This window comes from Stegostoma tigrinum, unplaced genomic scaffold, assembly GCF_030684315.1.
Source record: "Stegostoma tigrinum isolate sSteTig4 unplaced genomic scaffold, sSteTig4.hap1 scaffold_116, whole genome shotgun sequence".
NCBI classification, from domain to species: Eukaryota; Metazoa; Chordata; class Chondrichthyes; order Orectolobiformes; family Stegostomatidae; genus Stegostoma; species Stegostoma tigrinum.
The window spans coordinates 906,774-917,060 of NW_026728066.1; positions in this window are offsets into that span (position 1 = coordinate 906,774).

Sequence of the window (10,287 nt, forward strand, 5' to 3'; positions counted from 1 at the left end):
GCCAGATGAATGGAGGATAGCAAATGTGATTCCCCTGTTCAAGAAGGGGAGTAGAGACACCCCTGGTAATTATAGACCAGTGAGTCTTACCTCAGTTGTTGGTAAAGTGTTGGAAAAGGTTATAAGGGATAGGATTTATAATCATCTAGAAAAGAATAAATTGATTAGGGATAGTCAGCACGGTTTTGTGAAGGGAAGGTCGTGCCTCACAAACCTTATTGAGTTCTTTGAGAAGGTAACCAAACCGGTTGATGTTATGTATATGGATTTCAGCAAGGCGTTCGATAAGGTTCCCCACAAAAGGCTATTGTACAAAATGCAGAGGAATGGAATTGTGGGAGATATAGCAGTTTGGATCGGAAATTGGCTTGCTGAAAGAAGACATAGGATGGTAGTTGATGGGAAATGTTCATCCTGGGGACCAGTTACTAGTGGTGTACCGCAAGGGTCGGTGCTGGGTCCACTGCTATTTGTCATTTTTATAAATAACCTGGATGAGGGCGTAGAAGGATGGGTTAGCAAATTTGCAGACGACAGAGGTTGGTGGAGTTGTGGATAGTGACGAAGGATACTGTAGGTTGCAGAGAGACATAGATAAGCTGCAGAGCTGGGCTGAGGTGGCAAATGGAGTTTAATGCAGACAAGTGTGAGGTGATGCACTTTGGAGTAACCGGAAGGCAAAGTACTGGGCTAATGGTAAGATTCTTAGTTGTGTAGATGAGCAGAGAGATCTCGGTGTCCGTGTACACAGATACTTGAAAGTTGCCACCCAGGTTGACAGGGCAGTTAAGAAGGCCGTGTTTTGGCTTTTATTAATAGAGGGATTGAGTTCTGGGACCAAGAGGTTATAGTGAAGCTGTACAAAACTCTGGTGCGGCCGCACTTTGGAGTATTGTGTACTGTTCTGGTCACCGCATTATAAGAAGGATGTGGAAGCTTTGGAAAGGGTGCAGAGGAGATTTACTAGGATGTTGCCTGGTATGGAGCGAAGGTCTTATGAGGAAAGGCTGAGGGGCTTGAGGCTGTTTTCATTAGAGAGAAGAAGGTTGAGAGGTGACCTAATTGAAACATAAAATAATCAGAGGGTTAGATCGCGTGGATAGGGCGAGCCTTTTTCCCAGAATGGTAACGGCGAGCACGAGGGGGCATAGCTTTAAATTGAGGGGTGAAAGATACAGGACAGATGTCTGAGGTAGTTTCTTTACTCAGAGTAGTAAGGGAATGGAATGCTTTGCCTGCAAGTGTAGTAGATTCGCCAACTTTAGGTACATTGAAGTAGTCATTGGGCAAGCATATGGACGTACATGGAATTGTGTAGGTTAGATGGGCTTGACATCGGTATGACAGGTTGGCACAACATCGAGGTCCGAAGGACCTGTACTGTGCTGTTATGTTCTATGTTCTATATAACTGCACCAAGGCTGGTATGCCATCACTAAGTCACCCTTTATTTACTCCTGCACAGAACTTTGCCTATGCCCAGCCAGCTCTCAGTCATTGTCCAGCACTCAGGAGATTATAAAAACGCTGTTTTCTTTTTGCTATCATTTTTTCTTTTTGTATTTCTTCTTCGTTTGTTTTCCCCAACACGGCAGAAGTGGGGAGTGGGTTCACACCAACAAATTGTGTTTGGCTAATTGTGTCTCGGGTTTGGGTTTAATTCCTGGATTTTGAATGGTTAGGTGGATCAATTACTCTGGTTCTCAACTGGTGGCCTGAGAATGGTCAATACTGTCTGGGAAGCTTTTATTTATCTTGCGGACTGTAAGCAGATCGTCTTGTGTATGGCATTGGTTAATCCTACACATTGTAAATGGTCAGTTCTGTGTGTAGAGCTTGATTTTATTCAGTGGACTGTGGTCATTTCTGTCTGAAGGCTGCAATTGATCTTGTGGACTCTGGTCAGTTGTGTGTGCAGAGCTGGTTTTAATTTCTCTGCGGGGAACTGAGTTTATTCTTTGTTTTTCTTTTATGGCTGGATATGTCTGTGCGTGTGTGCATCTTTGTGTCTCTCTCATTTCTGAAGAGCTCAGTTCTCTACACAGACGCTGTCAACCTACGTACTTTGTGCACCAACTTCTGTTCTGTTTCAGATCTTCACATTTCGCAGTTCTTTGTTTAATTTTAAAGCTTTAATTTCACCTGTTAGGGCATAGGGCATACAACAGTCATGAACCAGAGCAGGTCCTTCAGCCCGTCATTTCTGCGATGACCATGATACTATTCGAACTGATGCTATCTGGCTGCACATAATCCATATCCCGCTCTTCCCTGCCCATTGATGTATCTGCCCAAATGCCTCTTAAATGTCGCTCTCATCTCTGCTTTGACCAAATACCCTGGCAATCTGTTCCAGGCACTCACTCACCATGAGAGTAAAAACTCTCATGCCTGCTTTAAACTTGCCCCTCTCAGCCTAAACTTATGACCGTTGTGTTTGATATTTTTCACCTGAGGGAAGAGACTCCAATTATTCACTATCCTTACTTCTCAGTTTTATATATTTCAACAAGTTGCCCGCTCAGCCACTGACCCTCAAGCAGAAACAATCCAAGTCTGTCCAACCTGTTCTTTTCACTCATACACTCTCACCCATTTAACGTCTCATTAAGCTCTTCCCTCCTCTTTAAAGCCTCCCCATCCTTTCACGCCTGCGTCTCGGTAATTCTGTGTGGACTGCTGGTTCATATGTTGTGAATTACAAATTGTCCGTGAACTGTGGGGAGCTTTTATTTATCCGGTGGACTTCAAATGGCCAGTTATTTATGATCTAATTTTCATCAAATGAATTGTAAATAGTCAGTGTTGTGTGGAGAGCAGGTTTTATGCTGTGGAGTTTTGAGTAGTAAGATCACACACAACTGACATGAATGTGGAGCTGATCTTTATTGTGATTATTCGTATGTGTGGTCTTTGTGTGCTCGGTGAATGTTCCATTTTTGTACTTGTGTTGGCACCTCTTCCTCAAATAACAAACACACCCTTATTACTGTGACTTCATCCAGTCCCTACAGCATTCCTTATGTCTGGAAATGACAGAAGCCGGAACATCCTCCTGTTGTGATATCTCCTGACAATATTGAACCTGTTTAATCACCACCTGCCCTGTTGGTCTCTGGTATATCTCATACTGCTTTGACAGTTTCCACTTTTGAAGCCTGTTATGGATTACACAACGTGCTTTGCAGTTGTAATGGTCTCCATGTTCTGTAACACTCCATGTCACTTCAACCAACTCCAACATGGGGTCGGCCACAGTCTAGTGATAATACCACTGGGCTGTTCATCCAGCGACATAGATAATGTTCTGGGGACCTGGGCAGATTGTGGAATTAGAATTCAATAAAAATAATCACGAATGGTATGTCCGTTGTTGATCATCTTTTATTTTAAAAGAAAAAATAATCTCCACTCAATCACAAATGCCCTTTGGGGAACAGCATCTGAACAGGCCTGGTCGACATGTGACTGCAGACCCACAACAAAATGGCTGACTCTTCACTCAAAAGTGCAATAGGCACTGAATACTGGCTCATCCAGTGATAGCCGAGTCCCAGGAATGAAGAAATAAGAGGGTGTATTTCCCTCCACACCCTTTGCAAACAGTGCAGCAATTCGTACTGGGTTTGTGACATTGTTCAGGCCCTTGCCAAACCCTGCAGCGCTTTCACTACCTTCAACACTCCTTGATCCTGCCATCTCACGGAACCCCAACAATGATCCACTTCCTACCACGTTCCTCCTCCGAAGAGACCCCTTACAATCTGTTTAACACCGACTTCTATACTTTGGTAGTCTGCTGTCATTTTTTTGATCCACTTTGTTCCTCTTCAGAATTTTAGGTTATTTTTTTCGTTGTGTTCTCAGCCTGTATGAATTGCATCTGCTCATTTACTCCGAGTGACGTGCACATAGGAATTTCTTGCTGAGGTTTTGCCTGTTTCAGTGGAATATCTTTTTTTAAAATATTTTACACTGTTCCTTCAAATGTTTTTCTGTGTTCATTTGCGGCCATACATGACAGTCTCTTTACACTGTTTAACTTGGCCGGTTCTTCCCCCCCGCCGCTCCCCAAACTCATGTAATTGGCCTTGTTTCTTTTTGTTTGTAATTTGTATGATCACTTCAAAACTTCATACTTCCTTTGAATTCCACTTTTTCATAATTTCCCTGAGGATCTCTCAGTGTGACATTACTCATTTACTCAGCCTCATGATACAGTGGTCGATCTGGGACAGCTACGTCCCTGGCCTGTTGCACAACGTGTTATTCAAAGGAACACTGACAAAAACAATCTCCGAGCTCCTCTTCGAATGACACTATCTTACTGCATATACCTTGCCCTTCCCAAAAGGAACATTGTAAGGTACATTTTACCAAAATTCCCCGACACATACCGGTTCACAAATGTACAGTTTTAGTGAAACCCTGTTGCTTCCTGTCCCGATCTGCATGTCTTCACCAACATCACTGTGCTGCTATAATTCTTCAGCTTTTGCTTTGGTCTGGGAATCTCCTTTCACCTGACCCCAGTCTCAGCATCCTCTCTGTCAGTTTACAGGCCTGTCCATAAACCTGCTGACTTGATTGATCAGGACAGTGGTTCCAGTTATTATTTATTCACTCATGAGATGTGCGTGTCTCTGCCTGGAGAGCACTTATTACCCAGCCTAAACTGCTTTGAACTGAATGAAATGGTACAACAAGCCAGAAGGTAGTTGAGAGTCTGCCACATTCCTGTGGGTCTGACCTGACCAAGTGAGAATGGCAGACTTCTTTCCCTAATTGCTGAGCCAAACTCGTTCACTACTGTCATGGGAGGCCTACTTTATGCATTTTTGTACTATGCCTTCCAAAGATAGCATAGGAAGTTCAGTTATCATTGCAGGCCTGTGCTGTCTTTGTGAGGATCAACATAAAAGTGAAAGCAAATCTCCAACAAGAGGGCAGTAATGCTGCCTCTGATCTTTCTGCTCTGTGTTCCTCCTCCATGGCTGTGTCTATGTGGTCAAATGTAGACTCTTGTGGACCAAAGTCTTCAACTGTTCCAACTCCTCTAACTGCTCCTATTTCTGTAACCACCTCCCCGCTCGACAGTCCCTCCATATATTTGAAATATACTCCAATCCTGACTACCATCCCTATCTCTATATCTTGCTTCAATGTCTGCAACTTGTCTCGTCTTAGTCGCCTCTTTCTCCAGTAATTGGAGTTATAGAATTTTGCAGCACAGAAACAGACTATGTGACCCAATTCATCCATAAGGCCCAAGTTTCCTGAATGGAATAAGTCACATTTGCCTGAGTTTGGCCCATATCCTTTCAAAACTTTGCTGTCTATGTACCTGCCCCATTATCTTTTCAATATTGTAGCTTTCTCTGGCAGCTCGTTCCATATATGCACCATTCCCTGTGTGGCAAATGTTACCTCTCATGTCTCCTTAAACCTTTCCCCTCTCTCCTCAAACCTATGGCCTCTAGTTTTGGACGCCCCTCCCCTGGGGTAGAGATGTTGGCTATTCATCTTATTGATGCTCCTCAGGCATTAATTGACTTGTAAAAGGTCACCCTACAACCTCCTGTGCTTGAGTGAAATATCTCTGCTCGGGGTCCAACAGATTCGTTCCTGGTTCCCCAAAAGTCATCAGGTACACTTGATCAAGCTTTTCAAGACATCTAACATCACTGTTCTGTCATGTAGACTCTTTTCTGGATATTACTCTTTATTTACCTGAATTTACTGGTTTTTCCCCACCGAGTACTGATATGAAATGTTGTTTAGCGTCTCACCCATCTCCTGTGGTTGCCCATGTTGGTGGCCTCTTTGATCTGTATGAATCCCCATTTTCTGCCCAGTCGCTCTTTTGCCCTTAATATCCTTATTGAATCTCTTTGGATTCTCCTTAACCTTATCGGCCAAAGTTATCTCATGCCCCATCTTTGCTCTCTCGATTTCCTTCATAAAGTTTATTCCTACACTCCCATAGTCCTCAAGGGATTCATTTGATCCAGCAATGTCCCATTTTTCTTGATCAGAGCCTCTATATCATGAGTCATTCAGAGTTTCCTACTTCTGTCACTATCGTCCATCACACTAACAGAAATATGCCGACTCTGACCTCTCGTTTTTGAAAGCTTCCAACTTGCCAGATGCCCCTGCAAATAGCCTCCCCAACCGTCTTTTGAAAATTCCCGTCAAATACCATCATAATTGCTCTTGACCTACTTTATAACTTTATTTTGTGGACCAGGCCAATCTTTTTCCATAGCTGTTTTCAAACTAATAAAATTGTGATCTTTTTGCCAAAGTGCTGCCTCAATACCACATCAGTCCCTTGCCCGACCTTGTTTCACACGTGGAGGTCAGGGTCTGCCCCTTCTTCAGTTGGGCTGTCTACGTGTTGTTTGAGGGAGTTATTTTTAAACACACTTAACAAATTCTTCCCATTGAAAGTGCATAACACTGTGCGGTATCAGTCTCTGTTTGGAAAATTATAATTCCCTACCATTACACCCCAATAGATAGCTCAGACCTCTGAACATATTTGCTCTTCAATTTCTCACCAATTGTTTGGTTGTCCAATTATATCAAAGCAATCGCCCACCCTTATTTCTCAGTTCCACAAAAATAGTTTTGCTGGGCAAACCCCAGGAATATTCTCCCTAATCGCTGCCGTCATGCTTCTCCAATTCAAAAATACCTCTTCCCCTCCTAACTTGCCTCTCCTTCGAACCTTCCTGTGGTGTCTGTACCCTGGTACATTGAGCTGCTCGCCCTTTCTTTCCCTCAGCTGTTTTTTTTTTTCTGTAATACGTTAGCTGTCCCAATCCCATGTCCTCATCCATGCTCTGAGTTTATCTGCCTTTCCTGTCAGGTCCATTGCATGGAAATAAGTACAGTTCAATTAATCACTTTTACTTCATTTTTTGCCTGCCTTGTCTGTTTAAATTGCTGTCTTCAACGTCTTTGCCAGTCTCTGCTGTTTCGGATCCAACACCCCTGCTTGGCTGGATAGATCCTTTCGGGTACATCTACTGATTCACCTTGTGAGGACGTGGCCCCAGTTCATGTGTCTTCACCACCCTGTCTATCTGTGCTGATGCCTTCAGGGATCTATGGACTTGTGTACCAAGGTCCTTTTGTTTCTCAGTACTCTGCCTGTACCTACCGTTCATTATGTATGTCCTTCACTTGCCGTAACTCGCGCAGTGTATTATTTCAAACTTATTAGAAATAAGTTCCATCTGCCATTGCGCTGCTCGGTTTATCAACTGATCAATATGGGACCGTCGTCTGAGACCATCCACCTCACGATGGACAACGCGTCCAACTTTTGTCATCTACAAACCTACTGATGATACCATCTACTTTCACAACCAAGACATTAATGTACAGAATAAACAGTAATGGGCCTTGCAGTGATCCCTGCAGTCTGCTGATGGTCAAAGGCTGTCATTCACAAAAAAATACTCTCCACCAGTTTAGGATCTATTTTTGCCGACTTGTCTCAATCTCATGGGTTCCTACCTTTTGAATCAGCCTTCCATGTTCAACATTGTCAAAGGCTTCACTGATTTTCATGCAAACCATTTCATTTGCACTGACCTCATCAATAATTTTTGACACAATTAGAAAGAACTCAACTGAATTCATCAGACAGGATCTCTCGACCAAATCTCTGCTGATTAGCCCAATGAGTCCTTCCTTTGCAAGTGTTGATTTGTCCTTTCCCTCAGAATTTCTTCCAATAATTTTGTTGCGACCGATATCAGGCTATCTCTTCTCCAATTACCTGGCCAATCTTTGCTCCCCGTCTTGAACAAATTAAACACATTAACTATCCTCCAGTCATTCAGCACTACACATGTGGCCACTAAGCGATTAAATATATCTGCAAGGCCTCTGCAATCTCCTTTCTTGCCTCTTATAGTAGCCTGGGATAAATTTCAATGGGCGCTGGTAATTTATCCACCAGTATGCCTGAAAAGCATTTAATTCTTGCTCCTTATTAATCGGAACATGTTGGAGATCCTCACCATCCTGAGCCACAACAATGCCACCTGAAGGCGGCAGGAACTGTACCTCATATTTTGCTTGGTAACCCCGCAGCCCAATGGTCTCAGTGTGGACTTTGCAAGCTTAAAAATCTCCCCACCTCTGACCTCATCCCAAAACCAGCGAAGCTTGTCCCCTCTTCCTTGACCTCTCCGTCCTTTCTCCCAACTTTCTTCTCCTTCAACCTCACTGACCACTACCCACTCCCACCTCCTCCCTACCAGCCGCATCCACGCCTCTGTGACCTGTCCATCTTCCCTCAACTGACCGTCCCCATCCCAACTCCCTGCTGACACTCACCTTGACTGGCTCCAGATCTGCCTCCATGGCCTGTCCATCTTCTCTCCACTAATCTGCTTTTTTAGCCACCTTCCACCACCACCTCCCCCCAATTTATTTCAGAATCCCCTTCCTCTCCCCCTTTTCTGAAGAAGGTTCCAGACTCAAAACGCCAGCTTTCCTTTCCTATGATGCTCCCTGGCCTGCTGTGTTCATCGAGCCCTACACCTTGTTATTTTATCATGCATTCTCATTATATCACTTTATAACAGTCCAACTTTCCGAATATAGACTCAAATGCAAGTAGTTCCTCCCCCTATCTATATGTGCCAGGTCCTGTCTAATGAAAGTGATAATGCCTAGTGGTAGAGGCAGTCTAATAATAAGCTGCATTCCTCAAAGTTAGATACTTAACTTCGGTACTAAATTGTCATTTTCCATTATGACATCCAAACATAGAATTATTATATGTGTCTCCAAAAAAATGATGGTAGGAGGAAACTTTATTTGCTTTTTCAGATGAATATTAACAGGTTCCCACTGAAAAAGCAAATTAACAAATTTGGACCACATGGACTTGGAGGTGATGTGGTGGCATGTGTTGAAAATTGTTTAACAGATGGTAAAGCACGTGCTTATAAATTTGTTCATTTGTGAGTTTGCAGGCTGTACCTTGTGAGTTAGAGGAAGGGTTCATGTTTGGGCTCCAGCTATTCACAGTATCTATCGATCAGTTAGGTGCACAGATCAAATAAAATTTTTCCATGTTTGTTGATGGCATAAACATAGGATTGTGAGTTGCATAGAGAATACAAAGATGTTGAAGGGACATGAATTATCCCTGAGTTTCATCGCATGTTCATGCATGTGATGTGGCCATTATTTACTTCCCATCTTCTATTGCTGAAGAAGGTTCTGGTGGTTCTAAGCAATGTAAACCTTGGTTTCTCTTCACAGATGTTGACCTTTTCCAGTAACTTTTTTTTTGTGAGCTGCCTTCCTTGACCCACTGTGATCCTTTGGGTGCAAGACAGCCACAGTTCTATCAGGAAGGAGCGTGGCTTGGATGGGACCTTGTAAATGCTGCTGGTGTCATACACCTGCTGCTGTTTTCCTTCCAGGTTGTTTACGGTGTTGTTAAATGCTGCTGCTGCTGATCCTCGTAGATTGTGGACACTGCTGTCACGGTGCGTTAGAAGTGAAGTGAGTTAATATCGTTCCAAACATGAGGCTGCTTTGTGCTGGATGGTGTCAAGCTTATTGAATATTGTTGGAGCTGCATTCACCCAGACAAGTGAAGAGAATTCCAAGACAATGCTGACCTGTGCAGTGCAGATGGACAGCATGTATTCTGTGGGATGCTGTTGTTTTTAAAACTCCTTTTCATTGCAAAATATCGGTTTGGTGTTTAGGAACATTTATTTTGTCCTGTCAATGATGAATGGCCAGTTCTGGACAGAGAACTGTGCTTTATGTTCTTGCAGATTGAGAGTGGCCAGGCCTCTGCATGTTCAGTTGTGATTGTTTTCAATCTGTGTTCTCCCAGCAATTGCTAACGTGTGCAATGAGAGCAAACAGTCAGTTTCCTGAGTGGAACGAGTCTTTTTTTAAAATGTTCTGTGGACTGTGATTGCTCACAATTGTATGTGTGCAAACTGCACTTGCTCAGCCCTGTGTGAGGAGTTGTTCCCAGCCTGTGACCTGCAGTTGGTCAATCCTGTGTTGCAAACTGCTTTTGTCTGTGTACATGTGAGATAACTGCACAGAGGCCGGTATCCTATCATCAAATCACCCTTTACTTACCCTTGCTCAGTGCACTGCCTATGGCCAACCAGCTCCGAGTCATTCCCCTGAACTGAGGAGATTGTCAATCCACTGTTTTCTTTTCCCTTTCGAATCCCACTGTGGCAGATAGTGGAATTAGAATTCAATAAAATTAATCTGTAATGATGT